General features: G+C 33.5%; 3 long non-coding RNA genes across 4 annotated transcripts in view; 1 reads left to right on the forward strand and 2 right to left on the reverse strand.

Annotated features, from left to right (window-relative positions):
• Positions 1-4,759: 4,759 nt before the first annotated feature.
• LOC118680342 (uncharacterized) lies at positions 4,760-14,017 on the reverse strand. Its single transcript, XR_011395329.1, has 3 exons — positions 13,256-14,017; positions 5,358-6,428; positions 4,760-5,275 (listed from the first exon to the last, which is right to left on the reverse strand). It is a non-coding gene; the product is annotated as an uncharacterized lncRNA (long non-coding RNA).
• A 416-nt stretch (positions 14,018-14,433) lies between these two features.
• Positions 14,434-22,194, forward strand: part of LOC118681722 (uncharacterized) — a 60,586-nt gene continuing 52,825 nt past the window's right edge. For both annotated transcript variants that reach the window (XR_011395322.1, XR_011395324.1), the window contains exons 1-2: positions 14,434-14,629; positions 14,756-14,909. This is a non-coding gene — a long non-coding RNA (uncharacterized lncRNA). The remainder of the gene's footprint in view (positions 14,630-14,755; positions 14,910-22,194) is intronic.
• On the reverse strand, positions 15,175-18,643 carry LOC138856217 (uncharacterized). Its single transcript, XR_011395330.1, has 3 exons — positions 17,769-18,643; positions 17,362-17,686; positions 15,175-15,225 (listed from the first exon to the last, which is right to left on the reverse strand). It is a non-coding gene; the product is annotated as an uncharacterized lncRNA (long non-coding RNA).

The following is a 22,194-nucleotide window of genomic DNA, read 5'->3' on the forward strand; positions in this document are numbered from 1 at the left end:
CATAATGCCTAAATGGTATGGAAAATGCTGTTTTCTTTCGGTCATTTTCATTTATTAGGATTTGTTGAAGTTCTTTTGCTAAGTCGAGTGTCGTGAAGTACTGAGCTCGGCCTAATTCTTCGAGAATAATTTCATTGTTTGGAATTGAAAATTTATCGTCTACCGTAACTTCGTTTAGTTTCCTGTAATCAATAACGATGGGCCACTTTTTTTATATATAATAACTTTTTGGGCACAATCCACAAGGGTGAATTGAAAGGGGAGTTACTCTCTGTGATTATACCATTTCTGTTATTTGCCTTTTTATTTCCTGCTCGTTTATTTGGGGATACCTGTATATTTCGGAATATATGGGTTTATCGGTTGTTATAACGATTTCGTATTGTATTGTGTGAGAATTCGATAGTTTTTGCCCATCCTGAAAGAATAAATCACTATTTTTTGATATGATAGTTTTGAGGTGTTCTGCTTCCTCGGAATTCGTATCCTCTCTAATTAACTTTTTATAAAGTTCTTCGTCGGCATTAATTGTTTCAAGTGCATGTACTTCGTTGATATTAAATGGGCATGTACCAACGAATTTCGTTCGTATGTTATTGATTTCGAGGTATTCGTCCTCGATGCTTATATGTGCCTTTAAGGGTGTAAGGATATTATTACCTATTATCTCTTCAAAATTTTTTGCTTTGAAATCTGTGAGCTTCCAGCTCATTAAGTTTTCGTCATTACATTCTTTCGGTAATTCTGTTATAACTTCGTATTTAACTTGTGTTTGCCCGCTTAAGGTATTAAATGTAAAAATATTTTCTAGCTTTATTCTCTTATATTGTGGTAAACAGAATTTATTTAATAATGATGTCGTTGAGCCATTGTCTAGCAAACATCTAATTTTAACCTTTCCTATAGTGAGTTCTACTATCGGTAGACATGTCGATGGGTGGCTAAAAATTTGTCTATTGGATGTGGTCTACCTCCATCGGCTCTGGTGCGATGTAATTATTATGTCTCATTTGTCTGGATAATTGATCGGGTTGCCTATATTGCCTGGAGAAGCGAACATGTTGTCCTGAGTTATGATAATTTCGCCTGTATTGTCTTGAGAACCAGAAAAACGGTCTCGTTGTCCTGAATTATAGTAGTGTTGGCTGTGTTGCCCTTGGGACTGATCTTGATGGCCTGAAGGTCTGAAATTCTGCCTAAATTGTATTAGGGTACGTGACTGTCTATTGTAGTTATTATCGTATCGTGAAACTAAACCCTTTTTCTTCGAGTGTATAATAGGCTTCCCTCAGATTATTTATGTTCCTACTACGATTGATGCTACCTTATCTATGCCGTTCAGAAATGTTTTTAAAATTAATGATTCGTTGACGCTAGGAGAAAGCTCTACAGGTTTTGTTTGGTCGAATTCATACTTATTATTTAATTTATCTAATATATACTTTAAACTATTGTAGTAATTACTCACGTTGGTATATTTGGTGCAAATGGTTTGGTTATAAAGGCCATGATAGGTTTCCTTGACTCAAAAGTTTTTTATTAATTCCGCTTTAATTTCGTTCCATGTTGCAGATGGACCCAATGTCCTGATGACTTGAAGCACTGCTCTCTGAATTTTAGTCCAGATGTGTCTCTCGAAAATGAATTGTTTAAGCGCCGGGTTCTTATAGAACAGAGGAAGAGAAATTTCGACTTCTCTCAAGAAGGATAAGAGATCGTATTCCTTGTTTATGCCATAGTAAGGTTTCAATCCTTGCGGCTTCCTTTATAAGCTCTGTTGCCGGGACTTGGTTGGCCATTTTTCATTTAAATGTATTATAATATTTCACTGATTTGGTTTTTTTTGTTTACATATATTATATATATTTTATTTTAATTAAAAACTAAAATAAACAATATCTTAACTTTAAATTTTCCATCATACATTTTTCTGATGCCGATTTTGACAGTTTTGCACTCATGAAATATCAAAATTTAAATTGCTCGGACACTCGAATATGATGCTTTGCTATATTGCCACATCACTATATTCATATAATCAGTGTGACGAACGTTTTAGCTATGTCCGTTTGTTTATCTGTGTGTATATACGCGAACTAGTCCCGCACTTTTTGAGATATCGATCTGAAGTTTGCACACGTCCTTCTTCCCCAAGAAGCTTTTAATTTATCGAAATCGCGATATCGAACGACTATAGCATATAGCTGTCATACAATCTGACCGATCGAAATCAAGTTCTTGTTTGAAAAACTTTTTTGTATGACAGAATAACGAACATTTACATATACGTCTAATCTTCGAACAATTTGTTAAGATCGGACCATTATAGCCATTAAAACTGTCCAATCAAAAGCAGATAAAAATCTTTATAAAAGATGTTTTTTCTTATAAGATCCTAAATTCGACTTAAGGCGGTTTATATCAAACAATATGGTTAGAAAGAATTAGTAAAACGTTTTCGATTGGCTGTAAGCCATTGGTCGTTTAGGCTGTCAGATTTCATATTTGGTCATACATGTAGTTTGTTGCTATTAGAAATGCACCTGTGAAGTGTATTATAAATTAGGTTAACGAAGTTAACGTTTTTTGTTGTTTTGTGTTTACTTTTTCACGAAAAACAATTATTACATTTATCTTTATTTCTATTCATTTATTTTAATTCATCAAATATAGAGAAACTAAAACTTTCAAATATTTCAGTATTATTAAATTTACTCTTCAGCGGAAGTTGCACGCTATTGAAATCTGAATAAATTAGCGTTTCATGATAATTCTTCTAAATATTTTGTCTTAAATGCAGAACTTTTCCGACAAATAAGTAAGAAAAAATTAAACGTTTTATGAGTTGTATTTAAAAAGAGAAGGAGGGTCTGTCTGATAACCAATATCGAAGAAGCTCACTGATATAGCTAACAAGGCAATAGAAGGAACTAGATGGATGTATAGCACAAAGAAATACTGGGTTGTGGTCACATTTTATGTCAAAAACGCGTTTAACCCATATCATAAGTGCCCTGGAACGTAAGGAAACACCGACTTACTTAATTAAGATTATAAGCAGTTAGCTATCTGATCGCCTGTTATTGTATGATACGGATGAAGGACAAATAAAATATGCGGTAACGGGAGGACTTCCACAAGGTCCACTCATTAAGCAGGTTCAGATTATCGGATACGCGGATGATATTGCCATAACTATAGTATCAAAGGACACGGCCATCTTGAGAACCTTTGCAATCATGTGGAAGCACCGATCAAAGAATGGCTCACAGCAACAAACCTTCAACTTGCGGGGTAAAAACCGGAAGCGATGCTGATCACAAGCAAGACGAAACTTGAGAGAATCAAACTAAATATAGACGGCTATAGTATCATGGTGCAGCAGTCGCTGACGTATCTAGGAGTATTGATAGACACTAAACTTAGCTACAAGACGCACATCGATAAAGTATGTTAGAAAGCAACAAGTGGAACGGCAGCACTAACGAGAATAAACTAGCGTGGGATAGAGTGAGAGTGTGGTGTGCTATAGCTCTGACTGACGAGCCGAATGGCTAAGCTTGACCTTACGGTGTAATGCTTAACGGCGGTTCCGTGCAGGCCAATAAAAAGCAATGACAATGCATTTAAGGGTTTAGTATGTAGCCGTATTGGTCTTTAGCGGCCAATACGAATTGTGTATACCGTACGGAAAAGTGACGGTAGTGTCCAAAATCGATTTCCGAAAAACCCAAATGCAGTAATTGTCGCGAAAGCGATCCGGCAAACCACAGGGGATGTATTGTAATCAAAGAGCTTCAAAGTATTCGAAACAAAAAGTCCCTATTAATTTGTTCAGTACGTCAAATAATCTGCCCACCGGAAATAAAAATTATGTCAACAACTAACATCGAGTACAGACGAGTACGCCCAGTTCTTTCGAAGTTGCGAAAAGTAACTCAAAATTAATAAACACAAACAACACTAAGTTGAATATAGACGTATTGACTCAAATTCTTGAGATGTTAAATAAACAAGAAATTTTCAATTTCGATCTTTGCAGTCGTTTAGATAACTTCGAAAAAAATAAAAACAAAACGAAATCTAAGGTATGAATGGTGCTCTCCGAATTATGACATGGAACGCAAATGGATTATTAAAGCACCAAGAAGAACTTCAAATTGTTTTGGAAAAAGAGAAGAGAGAGAGAGGCACAGCCACATTACTTTCAAAAACTAAGGACGAGACTTATTCCAGGCGGCTCAGGAAACAGGATGTGAGTTTGTATCGACCGGAAGACCAACTTAGTTGCCAACGGATACCAACAAAATACCCGATGTAATCTACTTCTTTATTCCTAAGAAAGTATTCCAAAATTTTAACGAAATTTAAGGGGGCTTTGATCTAAGCTCTGATCATTGCCCAATATATTTAACCTTAATCGAAACAGTTATTAAAAAATAACTAAAATTAAAACTATACAACAAAAATATGTACTGCACTTCGTTCAAACAAGTAATTCAAGCTACAATAAACTGTCCACAAATCACAACAATCGAACACCTAGAGCTAGAAATTGACAGGTTTACAAAAGAACTTAAACAAACTGCTTGGGATAATACTCCGGAGATAAAGCGGAAAATTATAGGTTCACATATGGCAACCAACACGCTCATCACTTGACAAAACCCCTTTAATAGACCAGCAGCTGAGAGAATCGAGAAATCACTTATATTAAGAATGAGTCAATACACAAATCCTTATCTCAACTATCGACTGATAAAAAAGATGATTACTCGCTACCAAATATCTTAAACGTCCAACATGTCACGTTGCGCCATTAAAAATTAACAGTAATACATGGGCTAGAAGTGCTTGCGATAAAGCAAATGCATTCGCAACACATCTAGCTGAAACCTCCAAATGAGAGTAATGCAAATTTATTACTATTATGAGTTTTGTGAGAGTTACCTTATGGCTTGCTGGCGTAAATAGTCTAATGCTCAAAATTTCCTCATAAATCTGTGATGTCTGAAAGTAACCCTCACAATACAAAAAATATGCGTTTGTTTTGCTTTATACCTCATCATGTGTTATCATCGACTTCTGTTCACCGCTGTCAACGAGAGATATCCCGGGTCTTGCCATATGTTTTTGCACCACATCTCCAACACGTATACGCTACATAAGTACTTGTATTTACATATAACATATAAATATGTATATATATATTCGTGATTGTAAGGTGACCAAGGATATCTTTTGTAGCCATGGCTGTTAACGCCTGTCGCAGAACCTTTAATTGCAAGGGAAATGCCTTATATTATAATTTATTATAAATATAAGAATTTTTTTATTACAATAAATATGTTACTTACGGTCTTTTAACATTTTACTACCTTCCAAGTATGAATGAAAAGGCATCTATGTTTAAATGCTTCGGTCAATATTTTATTTGTAAATACTTGTATGTATATATATATGTTTATATATAATACATGTACAAATAAAATGATATTTATGTTTAAATAATGTGTGCGGAGCTACATCACATGTTCTTCACATGTTCATTAAGTCTTCTTGAAATGAATAGTATGCACAAGTATTATTTATTTTTACAACTTCTTCTGTACTGAATACTAACTCTTGTGATCTATTGTTAGGAAGTGGTGTAAACATAGATTTTCTAGCATTTATAATTTAGTGCTGTGTATAACTTTATATTTTGTAATTTAAACATGTCTATATCATACCTTATGATTTTTTCTTTTGTTAAAATATTTTCATTATATTGAGTCTGGAAGCGGCAATATTTATTTTGCAATTGATCAATTTTATCATTTAATATTCTTACTTTTAACAATAAATCGAAATAAATGAGTTGTTTCTCCAAGCGTCTATTTACGCCTAGTCCGTTTATACCAGCTTCAATTTTTTTCTATCGTCTTTTATTTCCTTTTTAATGTCTGTAAATTTTTTTATTGAAAAAGTTATTTATTTCTATATTTCTATTTAAGTTAGAAATGGCTCTATGGTTGTTTTCGTCTATTACTTTAAGATGTTCCTCTATTTCCATTGTGCCATATAACCATTTCATTCCTGTTCCTACTACAATACTTGTATAATATATATATTGAATAGTCCTCTTTTGTTTCTATGTGTTACGAGTGTTTGCATTTTGTAAATAAGTCTGTTCAGTTCATTATGAATATAGTCGTAGTTTTCATTGTGTGTTAAAATTTCAATGTTTGATTCTAAAGTGTTTATAATATTTTTTATTTTGGATATGTCTATGATGTGTAATATGTGCTGTAATTATGAATTAAAATCATGTTTTCCAAAAAGATTTCTGTGTAGCCTTCATTGTTTTCAATTTTCTCTACGATGAGTGTAACCTTAATTGTCTGTGGTGGTTTTATTAGTGTGAAAAGCATTAGTGTCCAGAGTACCTGAAAATTTAGTTGGTATTTTTATATTTGCTGGGTGTATATTATCTAAGTGTAATTTCCTATATTTTTTTTTTATTTTGTAAAAACACCCCTTTGGGGGATTTATTTTATAGCAATCTAGTAAATTAATACTAATAAACTATTTGTTTCTGACTTAAATTTATACGGTTTTAAAATTACAAAATGCTTATCCTATGATATTCATTTCAGATATTAAACTTATACATATGTATGTATTATAGTCACTATTTTAGTGAGACCTGAACAATGATTATTTTATTTTATAGTTAATTTTTTTTTTTTTTTTTTGTTTTTTTTTTGTTTTTTTTTACACAAGTTCGAAAGGTTTTACTCGCTTTAATCTTCTGGTAAGGCCATCATTATTAAGGAGCTGGAGAGCCTCAATGTTGATATGTTGTTGAAGTCGTTGTGCATGACTTTGAGCATACTCTTTGATGACGGTGTCAACAGTTTCTACATTCAGATCCGTATGCAAATTGTCATTGCGAATGTACCAGGGTGCATTAACAATACCACGAAGTACTTTGTTTTGAAATATTTGGATAATTAATCTGTTGCTTTGACTGGTACATCTCCAGAGTTGAATACCATAAGTCCAGATCGGTTTAAGGACTTGTTGATACAAGAGTAGCTTGTTGTATATTGACAAGGCAGAATATCTGCCTAATAGCCAGTACATTTTTCTGTACTTAAGTTTTAATTCTTCTCGTTTTTTTTTTGACATGTGATTTCCACCTAAGTTTAGTATCAAGGGTCATACCAAGATACTTTGCTGTATTCTCATACGGAACTATTTTTTGGTTCATAAATATTGGTTTGTGCTGTATACGTTTAATGGTGAAATCGATATGCACTGATTTGGTTTCATTCAGCTTAATGCGCCATGTAGTTGTCCAGCGTTGTACTTCTGCAATGGCTTTTTGTAATTTTTCTGTTGACTCAATATTATTGTCGCCAACGGCTAAAATTGCAGTATCATCAGCAAATGTAGCAACAATATTTTCGTTAAATGTTGGTAGGTCACTAGTATATAAGAGATAAAGAACTGGTCTCAATGCACTACCTTGCGGAACTCCCGCTTGGATTTTTTTTAGGACAGAAAAAGCGTCCTCTTGTTTGATTCTGAAATAGCGTTCTATATATATATATATGATTTCAGAATTTTCGAGAATTGTGTTGGAAGTAACATTTTAAGTTTATACTTCAATTCTGCATGCCAAACTTTATCGAAAGCTTGTGCTACATCAAGGAATATTGCTGAGCACACTTTTTTTCTTCTAATGTTTTTTCTATTGTATCAGTTATTCGATGAACCTGATCAATCGTAGAGTGTTGATTCCGAAAACCAAATTGATGATTTGGAATAAGATTTTTCTCATCAAATATTGGTTTTAATGTTTTCAATAAAAGTTTTTCAAACAATTTGGACATAACCGGAAGCAGAGAAATTGGTCGGTATGATGTGGTTTCATGGGGTGGCTTTCCAGGTTTGGGTATCATAATAACTTCAGGCACTTTCCATAATGACGGTACATATTGTAGTCTGAATGATGCATTAATCAGATTGGTTATTTTAAGTAATGCTTTCTTTGGTAGTTCTCTAAGTATCTGGCCGGTGATCAGGTCGAAACCAGGAGCTTTTTTAGGGTTCATGGTATTTTTAATTTCTTTTTTGATTTCAGCTAGAGTGACCCGTGGTATTTCCATATTTTCTTGTGCAATAATGTTTGGTAACAGTGTAGTTTCATCCATCGTGTTGGGTTGAAAAATCGTTTCAAGGTGTTCAGCAAATCTGGATGCTTTCTCATAGTTATTTCTAGCCCAGCTACCATCAATGTTTTTAATTGGAGGGGTTTGCATAATTGGTCTTTTCAGTCTTTTGGTAGACTTCCAAAGTGAATATTCAGTACTTGAGTCATTTGTAAGTTCACATAGAAACGCACTCATGGTATCGTTCTTAAATTGTTTAATTTCGTTTCTCAATTGAGACGTTAAGTTATTCAGTCTAGTTTTATCTAGTGGGACTCTGGATTGTTGCCATTTTTTCCTCGCTTTTCTTTTTTCAAAAATTAGTTCCAATATTTCTTTAGGATAATTGTTACCTTTTGGTCTTAAACAAACTTCAGATGTATTTTGCCACGCTAAATACTGGATATCATTGATCACAGATTGTAATGGAACTGCTAATTCAATTCTTTGGTCAAGTAAAATTCTAAAGCTTTCCCAATCAGTCCATTTGTTAGTCAGATATGGATTAGCTGGCTTCATTATAATGTTTTCACTTAAAGTTAGAACAATCGGCGAATGATCTGAATTTAAATCGAAAAGATCTTCTATTTTCATGTAATTGCTTGAAACATCTTTTATGACAAGGAAATCAATAGGATCAGGAACCTTGTTTGGGTCGGTAGGCCAGTATGTGGGTTTGCCCGTTGATAAGGTTTCACACCCATATATTTGAACCGCTTTTAATAACTCCCTTCCTTTAGTTGTAATGAGCCTCGATCCCCAGTGCGTGTGTTTAGCATTAAAATCACCACCAATGATGAATCGTTTTCCTATGTTTTTGAAGAACTCTTCATATCTATCACACTTAATATTGTGTTTAGGGGGGCTGTACAAGCTAACTACCGTAATGTTACCATTCTTTGTTTTAATGTTTATTGCCGTTGCTTGTATATCTTCCGCTTCCAGTTTCATTTGCTCATTATGGTTGAGATTTTCATTGATTATTACCGCACTTCCTCCCCTTGCTGCATTTTCTGGATGTATAGTGTGGTAGACTTTATATCCTTTACATCTAATGAAAGATTGTTTAGTAAAGTGCGTTTCTGATATCAGGCACACGTCTAGTTTATTTATGTCCAGGATTGCCTGTACTTCTTGGTGATGGTTGAGCAACCCATTTGCATTCCATGACATAATTTTAATTGTTTTAGCCATCAAGACCTTCTTTTTTGATTAGGTGCAGTCTTTTTAGTACTGCCCTCAAGTTTATTAACCCTTTTATTGATTTTAGAAAAAGAGTCTTCTAGGTTGGTCATTTTATCAAGAATGAGTTGAAGGGTTTGGCTAATACCCCCTTTTTTGGTATCAATACCTTGCATTTCAGTACCTGATGCAGCTACAGAGGCATAGGTTGGTTTTTTTTGAACGTTGTCCGTTTTATTTTGAACGCTGGCAGCTTTATTTATTTTTGATGCATCTTTTACAATATGTTTTGGGATATGTTTGTTCAAATTGGGATTATCAATGTTTTTATTTTTGATTTTTTGCAGTTCTTTGGCTACAACGCATCTCCTGTGATTCGCTGGATGTGGCTCGCCACAATTGACGCATTTTACTCTTTGGTTGTGAGGTTTTTCACAATTTACTGTAAGATGATTGCCTGCACATTTAACACATCTTGGCCCTTTGCAGCAATAATTTTGCGTGTAACCAAATGCCTGGCATTTTTTACATTGGGGGATCAGTTTATTTCCTTTCATTGGTTGGATTTCCACTTTACACCCAAGTATATGACTTATTTTCATTATTTTTTCTATGTTTTCTTCGTTGCTAAATGTCAACATAAACATATTCAATGGCTTTTTTTCTTTCCATGACAATTTATTGATAGCAGAGATAATTTTAAACCCTTTTTCAGCTAAAAATGATCCAACAACGATTGGATTACATGAGTGGTGCAGGTTTTTAGCCATTACCCTTACTGGTCTTTTTTGTTTATTTTCATATGAATAAAAATCCAAATGATTTTCTTTAAGTAGCTTAATTGCTTCTTTATAATCATTTGACTCTCTACAATTCATTTTGACTGTTGAGTCGTTGATTAATTTCATTTGAAAGGAACTTTCATTTATATGTTCTTTCATCAAGCAGTATAAGGTTTCATACGATTTGATTCCATTTACAACAATAGGCGGTGGTAATGGTTCTTTTTTAGTTTTTTTGGGAGTTTGCATATTTTTCTTTATAGTAGTTGGTGAGGGTGTTGTATTTATTTTTCGTTTTTTTCCTATATTTGAGTTCATTTTTACACCTAAGTGCTCTGTAGTTCTTAAAATATATTTCTTCATCTGTTCGTTTGTAATCTTCTCTTTTTTTATTTCTATTATCAATTATACGTTTTTTTGGTGTCTTCTAAGTTTTTGAATTTTTTCATTGCTTACTTTTCCATCTATAACCTCGGTTGGTTTGCATTTTATAGTTGAGTGAAAAGAGTTGTTGTACCATTCTAAGCTTTTGAACATTTTCTCTTGAGTACTCAGTCTGGGTTCTTCTATTTCGAAAATTCTCATCTTTTAAATCTAGATCTTCTTGATTTAAGCAAATTTTTCGTTTTAAAGTTATGATTTATATTTCCTGACTTTTTTGTTGCGTAAGTATTATTTGTGTGTGGAAACGATTTACTACTGTGTCTAGGATGGGGAAATGGTCGTTTTGCTCCTCGGCTTGCGAATGTATAGTGGCATTGGTACTAATGCTGTCTTCTTCTAATAAGGGACCCTAATTGGTATTGTTATGAGTTGTGTTATCAGATATTGCATTATTTCGCCAGTATTTACGTCTATTCTGCTCAAAAAGTCTGCTACTTTATTTTGTTTTCCTTTGACATAACATATATTAAAGTCATATTCGCCCAATTTTAAAAGCCATCTCGGGAGTCTCGAATTTATGTATTTGCCATTGTATTTGGACTTAAGCCAAACGAAAGGCCTAAAGTAATTTACTGGCCAAACTATTGCTAGGAGTTCTTTTTCTAAGGTGGCATATCTTCTTTCATGGAGTAAGACAGCTCCGATAGCATGATTACTTGCGTCGGTGGAAGCTATCAACTTTTTATGTAAATCTGGGTATATTAATATGGTGGGTTTACTAAAAGGATTTTTAATTTTTCAAATGAGTCGACATATTGTGGGACTTTCAAATTTATTTTGATGTCTTTCTTAAGATATCTAGTAAAGCCGTAGGCAATTTTTGCTTAGTCCTTCACAAATTTCTTAAAATATCCGGTGATACCTAGAAAATATTTTATTTGCCTCTGTGTTTTTGGTAATTGGAGTTTTTTAATATCCTGTATTTTTGCTGTGCCTGGTTTAACTTCCTCTGTAGTCAATACGTGCCCTAAATATTCTGTTGTTTTAGCGAAGAAGTTACATTTATCTATTTATAATTTTAAATTATATTTTCTCAACCTTTCGAAAATTTTATTTATGCTAAATATTAGGATATCGTCTAGGTATAAGACGCATATCACGCCAATTAAATCTCTTAATATTGAATTCATTAATCGTTGAAAGGTTGGCGGGGCATTCTTTAATCCGAAAGGCATCCTTCTGAATTCATAATGCCTAAATGGTGTGGAAAATGCCGTTTTCTTTCGGTCATTTTCATTTATTAGGATTTGGTGAAGTTCTTTTGCCAAGTCGAGTGTCGTGAAGTACTGAGCCTAATTTTTCGAGAATAGTTTCATTGTTTGGAATTGAAAATTTATCGTCTACCGTAACTTCGTTTAGTTTCCTGTAATCAATAACGATGCGCCACTTTTTTTATATATAATAACTTTTTGGGCACAATCCACAAGGGTGAATTGAAAGGGGAGTTACTCTCTGTGATTATACCATTTCTGTTATTTGCCTTTTTATTTCCTGCTCGTTTATTTGGGGATACCTGTATATTTCGGAATATATGGGTTTATCGGTTGTTGTAACGATTTCGTATTGTATTGTGTGAGAATGAGATAGTTTTTGCCCATCCTGAAAGAATAAATCACTATTTTTTGATATGATAGTTTTGAGGTGTTCTGCTTCCTCGGAATTCGTATCCTCTCTAATTAACTTTTTATAAAGTTCTTCGTCGGCATTAATTGTTTCAAGTGCATGTACTTCGTTGATATTAAATGGGCATGTTCCAACGAATTTCGTTCGTATGTTATTGATTTCGAGGTATTCGTCCTCGATACTTATATGTGCCTTTAAGGGTGTAAGGATATTATTACCTATTATCTCTTCAAAATTTTTTGCTTTGAAATCTGTGAGCTTCCAGCTCATTAAGTTTTCGTCATTACATTCTTTCGGTAATTCTGTTATAATTTCGTATTTAACTTGTGTTTGCCGGCTTAAGGTATTAAATGTAAAAATATTTTCTAGCTTTATTCTCTTATATTGTGGTAAACAGAATTTATTTAATAATGATTTCGTTGAGCCATTGTCTAGCAAGCATCTAATTTTAACCTTTCCTATAGTGAGTTCTACTATCGGTAGACATGTCGATGGGTGGCTAAAAATTTGTCTATTGGATGTGGTCTACCTCCATCGGCTCTGGTGCGATGTAAAAATTATGTCTCATTTGTCTGGATAATTGATCGGGTTGCCTATATTGCCTGGAGAAGCGAACATGTTGTCCTGAGTTATGATAATTTTGCCTGTATTGTCTTGAGGACCAGAAGAACGGTCTCGTTGTCCTGAATTATAGTAGTGTTGGCTGTGTTGCCCTTGGGACTGATCTTGATGGCCTGAAGGTCTGAAATTCTGCCTAAATTGTATTAGGGTACGTGACTGTCTATTGTAGTTATTATCGTATCGTGAAACTAAACCCTTTTTCTTCGAGTGTATAATAGGCTTCCCTCAGATTATTTATGTTCCTACTACCATTGATGCTACCTTATCTATGCCGTTCAGAAATGTTTTTAAAATTAATGATTCGTTGACGCTAGGAGAAAGCTCTACAGGTTTTGTTTGGTCGAATTCATACTTATTATTTAATTTATCTAATATATACTTTAAACTATTGTAGTAATTACTCACGTTGGTATATTTGGTGCAAATGGTTTGGTTATAAAGGCCATGATAGGTTTCCTTGACTCAAAAGTTTTTTATTAATTCCGCTTTAATTTCGTTCCATGTTGCAGATGGACCCAATGTCCTGATGACTTGAAGCACTGCTCTCTGAATTTTAGTCCAGATGTGTCTCTCGAAAATGAATTGTTTAAGCGCCGGGTTCTTATAGAACAGAGGAAGAATAATTTCGACTTCTCTCAAGAAGGATAAGAGATCGTATTCCTTGTTTATGCCATAGTAAGGTTTAATCCTTGCGGCTTTCTTTATAAGCTCTGTTGCCGGGACTTGGTTGGCCATTTTTCGTTTTATAATGTATTATAATATTTCACTTATTTGGTTTTTTTTGTTTACATATATTATATATATTTTATTTTAATTAAAAACTAAAATAAACAATATCTTAACTTTAAATTTTCCATCATACATTTTTCTGATGCCGATTTTGACAGTTTTGCACTCATGAAATATCAAAATTTAAATTGCTCGGACACTCGAATATGATGCTTTGCTATATTGCCGCGTCACTATATTCATATAATCAGTGTGACGAACGATTTAGCTATGTCCGTTTGTTTATCTGTGTGTATATACGCGAACTAGTCCCTCACTTTTTGAGATATCGATCTTAAGTTTGCACACGTCCTTCTTCCCCAAGAAGCTTTTAATTTATCGAAATCGCGATATCGAACGACTATAGCATATAGCTGTCATACAGTCTGACCGATCAAAATCAAGTTCTTGTTTGAAAAACTTTTTTATATGACAGAATATCCTAACGAACATTTACATATATTATTGCCCAAAATAAGGCTCTAATCTTCGAACAATTTGTTAAGATCGGACCGTTATAGCCATTAAAACTGTCCAATCAAAAGCAAGATAAAAATCTTTATAAAAGATGTTTTTTCTTATAAGATCCTAAATTCGACTTAAGGCGGTTTATATCAAACAATATGGTTAGAAAGAATTAGTAAAACGTTTTCGATTGGCTGTAAGCCATTGGTCGGTTAGGCTGTCAGATTTCATATTTGGTCATACATGTAGTTTGTTGCTATTAGAAATGCACCTGTGAAGTGTATTATAGATTAGGTTAACGAAGTTAACGTTTTTTGTTGTTTTGTGTTTACTTTTTCACGAAAAACAATTATTACATATATCTTTATTTCTATTTATTTATTTTAATTCATCAAATATGGAGAAACTAAAACTTTCAAATATTTCAGTATTATTAAATTTACTCTTCAGCAGAAGTTGCACGCTATTGAAATCTGAATAAATTAGCGTTTCATGATAATTCTTCTAAATATTTTGTCTTAAATGCAGAACTTTTCCGACAAATGAGTAAGAAAAAATTAAACGTTTTTTAAAATGTTTACAGACTTATTATTACAAAATATTCTTATATACTTATTTGAATCTTGTTTTATATAAATATATTCCTAAATATGATATTACTCTATTTTCTAGGCTGAAGAACGATTAACGCTGATAGAAGAGCAACGGCTCATGGAAGAAAAACGTCAACGAATGCGTAAAGAAGAAGAAAAGCAAAGCAGAACAAACGATGACACTGGGGGAAAATAATTAGGGCGGAAGCTCTTATTTCCTCTTAAGCCTCAAGGTGGTGATTTAATTTAATTCAGTATGTTCTTACCTTAAGTCTTAATTTAAATATTTCATTTTTATAGTATTAATACTTGTACATAGAATTAAATATCCAACACAACATACCACCCTAGGCGTGGATGGTATTCCAAATAAGGTCTTACATATTGCCATTAAACGCAATGCGAGACGATTTACTAAATTGCTTACGTGGTGCTTTCCCGAAAATGTGGAAAAAGCAACGACTGCCTTTGTTGCAGAAACCAAATAAACCTGCAGGAGAGCCCAGCTCATACCGACCGCTTTGTATGCTGGATACGATTGGCAAGATACTAGAGCAAATAATATGTTTACGATTAGAGTTGTACTAAGAAAGAGAAGAAGGGTCTGTCTGATAACCAATATCGAAGAAGCTCACTGATATAGCTAACAAGGCAATAGAAGGAACTAGATGGATGTATAGCACAAAGAAATACTGGGTTGTGGTCACATTTTAAGTCAAAAACGCGTTTAACCCATATCATAAGTGCCCTGGAACGTAAGGAAACACCGACTTACTTAATTAAGATTATAAGCAGTTATCTATATGATCGCCTGTTATTGTATGATACGGATGAAGGACAAATAAAATATGCGGTAACGGGAGGAGTTCCACAAGGTCCACTCATTAAGCAGGTTCAGATTATCGGATACGTGGATGATATTGCCATAACTATAGTGGCAAAAAAACACGGCCATCTTGAGAACCTTTGCAATCATGTGGAAGCACCGATCAAAGAATGGCTCACAGCAACAAACCTTCAACTTGCGGGGTAAAAACCGGAAGCGATGCTCATCACAAGCAAGACGAAACTTGAGTTAATCAAACTAAATATAGACGGCTATAGTATCATGATGCAGCAGTCGCTGACGTATCTAGGAGTATTGATAGACACTAAACTTAGCTACAAGACGCACATCGATAAAGTATGTCAAAAAGCAACAAGTGGAACGGCAGCACTAACGAGAATAAACTAGCGTGGGATAGAGTGAGAGTGTGGTGTGCTATAGCTCTGACTGACGAGCCGAATGGCTAAGCTTGACCTTACGGTGTAATGCTTAACGGCGGTTCCGTGCAGGCAAATAAAAAGCAATGACAATGCATTTAAGGGTTTAGTATGTAGCCGTATTGGTCTTTAGCGGCCAATACGAATTGTGTATACCGTACGGAAAAGTGACGGTAGTGTCCAAAATCGATTTCCGAAAAACCCAAATGCAGTAATTGTGGCGAAAGCGATCCGGCAAACCACAGGGGATGTATTGTAATCAAAGAGCTTCAAAGTATTCGAAACAAAAAGTCCCTATTAATTTGTTCAGTACGTCAAATAATCTGCCCACCGGAAATAAAAATTATGTCAACAACTAACATCGAGTACAGACGAGTAAGCCCAGTTCTTTCGAAGTTGCGAAAAGTAACTCAAAATTAATAAACACAAACAACACTAAGTTGAATATAGACGTATTGACTCAAATTCTTGAGATGTTAAATAAACAAGAAATTTTCAATTTCGATCTTTGCAGTCGTTTAGATAACTTCGAAAAAAATAAAAACAAAACGAAATCTAAGGTATGAATGGTGCTCTCCGAAATATGACATGGAACGCAAATGGATTATTAAAGCACCAAGAAGAACTTCAAATTGTTTTGGAAAAAGAGAAGAGAGAGAGAGGCACAGCCACATTACTTTCAAAAGCTAAGGACGAGACTTATTCCAGGCGGCTCAGGAAACAGGATGTGAGTTTGTATCGACCGGAAGACCAACTTAGTTGCCAACGGATACCAACAAAATACCCGATGTAATCTACTTCTTTATTCCTAAGAAAGTATTCCAAAATTTTAACGAAATTTAAGGGGGCTTTGATCTAAGCTCTGATCATTGCCCAATATATTTAACCTTAATCGAAACAGTTATTAAAAAATAACTAAAATTAAAACTATACAACAAAAATATGTACTGCACTTCGTTCAAACAAGTAATTCAAGCTACAATAAACTGTCCACAAATCACAACAATCGAACACCTAGAGCTAGAAATTGACAGGTTTACAAAAGAACTTAAACAAACTGCTTGGGATAATCCTCCGGAGATAAAGCGGAAAATTATAGGTTCACATATGGCAACCAACACGCTCATCACTAGACAAAACCCCTTTAATAGACCAGCAGCTGAGAGAAACGAGAAATCACTTATATTAAGAATGAGTCAATACACAAATCCTTATCTCAACTATCGACTGATAAAAAAGATGATTACTCGCTACCAAATATCTTAAACTTCCAACATGTCACGTTGCGCCATTAAAAATTAACAGTAATACATGGGCTAGAAGTGCTTGCGATAAAGCAAATGCATTCGCAACACATTTAGCTGAAACCTCCAAATGAGAGTAATGAAAATTTATTACTATTATGAGTTTTGTGAGAGTTACCTTATGGCTTGCTGGCGTAAATAGTCTAATGCTCAAAATTTCCTCATAAATCTGTGATGTCTGAAAGTAACCCTCACAATACAAAAAATATGCGTTTGTTTTGCTTTATACCTCATCATGTGTTATCATCGACTTCTGTTCACCGCTGTCAACGAGAGATATCCCGGGTCTTGCCATATGTTTTTGCACCACATCTCCAACACGTATACGCTACATAAGTACTTGTATTTACATATAACATATAAATATGTATATATATATTCGTGATTGTAAGGTGACCAAGGATATCTTTTGTAGCCATGGCTGTTAACGCCTGTCGCAGAACCTTTAATTGCAAGGGAAATGCCTTATATTATAATTTATTATAAATATAAGAATTTTTTTATTACAATAAATATGTTACTTACGGTCTTTTAACATTTTACTACCTTCCAAGTATGAATGAAAAGGCATCTATGTTTAAATGCTTCGGTCAATATTTTATTTGTAAATACTTGTATGTATATATATATGTTTATATATAATACATGTACAAATAAAATGATATTTATGTTTAAATAATGTGTGCGGAGCTACATCACATGTTCATTAAGTCTTCTTGAAATGAATAGTATGCACAAGTATTATTTATTTTTACAACTTCTTCTATACTGAATACTAACTCTTGTGATCTATTGTTAGGAAGTGGTGTAAACATAGATTTTCTAGCATTTATAATTTAATTTGGTATTTGAATAACAAAAATTATTTTACTATTTTTATACAGTGCTGTGTATAACTTTATATTTTGTAATTTAAACATGTCTATATCATACCTTATGATTTCTTCTTTTGTTAAAATATTTTCATTATATTGAGTCTGGAAGCGGCAATATTTATTTTGCAATTGATCAATTTTATCATTTAATATTCTTACTTTTAACAATAAATCGAAATAAATGAGTTGTTTCTCCAAGCGTCTATTTACGCCTAGTCCGTTTATACCAGCTTCAATTTTTTTCTATCGTCTTTTATTTTCTTTTTAATGTCTGTAAATTTTTTTATTGAAAAAGTTATTTATTTCTATATTTCTATTTAAGTTAGAAATGGCTCTATGGTTGTTTTCGTCTATTACTTTAAGATGTTCCTCTATTTCCATTGTGCCATATAACCATTTCATTCCTGTTCCTACTACAATACTTGTATAATATATATATTGAATAGTCCTCTTTTGTTTCTATGTGTTACGAGTGTTTGCATTTTGTAAATAAGTCTGTTCAGTTCATTATGAATATAGTCGTAGTTTTCATTGTGTTTTAAAATTTCAATGTTTGATTCTAAAGTGTTTATAATATTTTTTATTTTGGATATGTCTATGATGTGTAATATGTGCTGTAATTATGAATTAAAATCATGTTTTCCAAAACGATTTCTGTGTAGCCTTCATTGTTTTCAATTTTCTCTACGATGAGTGTAACCTTAATTGTCTGTGGTGGTTTTATTAGTGTGAAAAGCATTAGTGTCCAGAGTACCTGAAAATTTAGTTGGTATTTTTATATTTGCTGGGTGTATATTATCTAAGTGTAATTTCCTATATTTTTTTTTTATTTTGTAAAAACACCCCTTTGGGGGATTTATTTTATAGCAATCTAGGAAATTAATACTAATAAACTATTTGTTTCTGACTTAAATTTATACGGTTTTAAAATTACAAAATGCTTATCCTATGATATTCATTTCAGATATTAAACTTATACATATGTATGTATTATAGTCACTATTTTAGTGAGACCTGAACAATGATTATTTTATTTTATAGTTAATTTTTTTTTTTTTTTTTTTTTTGTTTTTTTTTACACAAGTTCGAAAGGTTTTACTCGCTTTAATCTTCTGGTAAGGCCATCATTATTAAGGAGCTGGAGAGCCTCAATGTTGATATGTTGTTGAAGTCGTTGTGCATGACTTTGAGCATACTCTTTGATGACGGTGTCAACAGTTTCTACATTCAGATCCGTATGCAAATTGTCATTGCGAATGTACCAGGGTGCATTAACAATACCACGAAGTACTTTGTTTTGAAATATTTGGATAATTAATCTGTTGCTTTGACTGGTACATCCCCAGAGTTGAATACCATAAGTCCAGATTGGTTTAAGGACTTGTTGATACAAGAGTAGCTTGTTGTATATTGACAAGGCAGAATATCTGCCTAATAGCCAGTACATTTTTCTGTGCTTAAGTTTTAATTCTTCTCGTTTGTTTTTTGACATGTGATTTCCACCTAAGTTTAGTATCAAGGGTCATACCAAGATACTTTGCTGTATTCTCATACGGAACTATTTTTTGGTTCATAAATATTGGTTTGTGCTGTATACGTTTAATGGTGAAATCGATATGCACTGATTTGGTTTCATTCAGCTTAATGCGCCAAGTAGTTGTCCAGCGTTGTACTTCTGCAATGGCTTTTTGTAATTTTTCTGTTGACTCAATATTATTGTCGCCAACGGCTAAAATTGCAGTATCATCAGCAAATGTAGCAACAATATTTTCGTTAAATGTTGGTAGGTCACTAGTATATAAGAGATAAAGAACTGGTCCCAATACACTACCTTGCGGAACTCCCGCTTGGATTTTTTTTAGGACAGAAAAAGCGTCCTCTTGTTTGATTCTGAAATAGCGTTCTATATATATATATATGATTTCAGAATTTTCGAGAATTGTGTTGGAAGTAACATTTTAAGTTTATACTTCAATCCTGCATGCCAAACTTTATCGAAAGCTTGTGCTACATCAAGGAATATTGCTGAGCACACTTTTTTTTCTTCTAATGTTTTTTCTATTGTATCAGTTATTCGATGAACCTGATCAATCGTAGAGTGTTGATTCCGAAAACCAAATTGATGATTTGGAATAAGATTTTTCTCATCAATTATTGGTTTTAATCTTTTCAATAAAAGTTTTTCAAACAATTTGGACATAACCGGAAGCAGAGAAATTGGTCGGTATGATGTGGTTTCATGGGGTGGCTTTCCAGGTTTGGGTATCATAATAACTTCAGGCACTTTCCATAATGACGGTACATATTGTAGTCTGAATGATGCATTAATCAGATTGGTTATTTTAAGTAATGCTTTCTTTGGTAGTTCTCTAAGTATCTGGCCGGTGATCAGGTCGAAACCAGGAGCTTTTTTAGGGTTCATGGTATTTTTAATTTCTTTTTTGATTTCAGCTAGAGTGACCCGTGGTATTTCCATATTTTCTTGTGCAATAATGTTTGGTAACAGTGTAGTTTCATCCATCGTGTTGGGTTGAAAAATCGTTTCAAGGTGTTCAGCAAATCTGGATGCTTTCTCTTAGTTATTTCTAGCCCAGCTACCATCAATGTTTTTAATTGGAGGGGTTTGCATAATTGGTCTTTTCAGTCTTTTGGTAGACTTCCAAAGTGAATATTCAGTACTTGAGTCATTTGTAAGTTCACATAGAAACGCACTCATGGTATCGTTCTTAAATTGTTTAATTTCGTTTCTCAATTGAGACGTTAAGTTATTCAGTCTAGTTTTATCTAGTGGGACTCTGGATTGTTGCCATTTTTTCCTCGCTTTTCTTTTTTCAAAAATTAGTTCCAATATTTCTTTAGGATAATTGTTACCTTTTGGTCTTAAACAAACTTCAGATGTATTTTGCCACGCTGAATACTGGATATCATTGGTCAGTTTTTCTACATCCAGATCTAACTGTTCTTCAGATTGTAATGGAACTGCTAATTCAATTCTTTGGTCAAGTAAAATTCTAAAGCTTTCCCAATCAGTCCATTTGTTAGTCAGATATGGGTTAGCTGGCTTCATTATAATGTTTTCACTTAAAGTTAGAAAAATCGGCGAATGATCTGAATTTAAATCGAAAAGATCTTCTATTTTCATGTAATTGCTTAAAACATCTTTTATGATAAAGAAATCAATAAGATCAGGAACCTTGTTTGGGTCAGTAGGCCAGTATGTGGGTTTGCCCGTTGAAAAGGTTTAACACCCATATATTTGAACCGCTTTTAATAACTCCCTTCCTTTAGTTGTGATGAGCCTCGATCCCCAGTGCGTGTGTTTAGCATTAAAATTACCACCAATGATGAATCGTTTTCCTATGTTTTTGAAGAACTCTTCATATCTATCACACTTAATATTGTGTTTCGGGGGGCTGTACAAGCTAACTACCGTAATGTTACTATTCTTTGTTTTAATGTTTATTGCCGTTGCTTGTATATCTTCCGCTTCCAGTTTCATTTGCTCATTATGGTTGAGATTTTCATTGATTATTACCGCACTTCCTCCCCTTGCTGCATTTTCTGGATGTATAGTGTGGCAGACTTTATATCCTTTAAATCTAATGAAAGATTGTTTAGTAAAGTGCGTTTCTGATATCAGGCACACGTCTAGTTTATTTATGTCCAGGATTGCCTGTACTTCTTGGTGATGGTTGAGCAACCCATTTGCATTCCATGACATAATTTTAATTGTTTTAGCCATCAAGACCATCTTTTTTGATTAGGTGCAGTCTTTTTAGTACTGCCCTCAAGTTTATTAACCCTTTTATTGATTTTAGAAAAAGAGTCTTCTAGGTTGGTCATTTTACCAAGAATGAGTTGAAGGGTTTGGCTAATACCCCCTTTGTTGGTATCAATACCTTGCATTTCAGTACCTGATGCAGCTACAGAGGCATAGGTTGGTTTTTTTTGAACGTTGTCCGTTTTATTTTGAACGCTGGCAGCTTTATTTATTTCTGATGCATCTTTTACAATATGTTTTGGGATATGTTCGTTCAAATTGGGATTATCAATGTTTTTATTTTTGATTTTTTGCA

The sequence above is a fragment of the Bactrocera oleae genome, chromosome 3, assembly GCF_042242935.1.
Source record: "Bactrocera oleae isolate idBacOlea1 chromosome 3, idBacOlea1, whole genome shotgun sequence".
NCBI classification, from domain to species: Eukaryota; Metazoa; Arthropoda; class Insecta; order Diptera; family Tephritidae; genus Bactrocera; species Bactrocera oleae.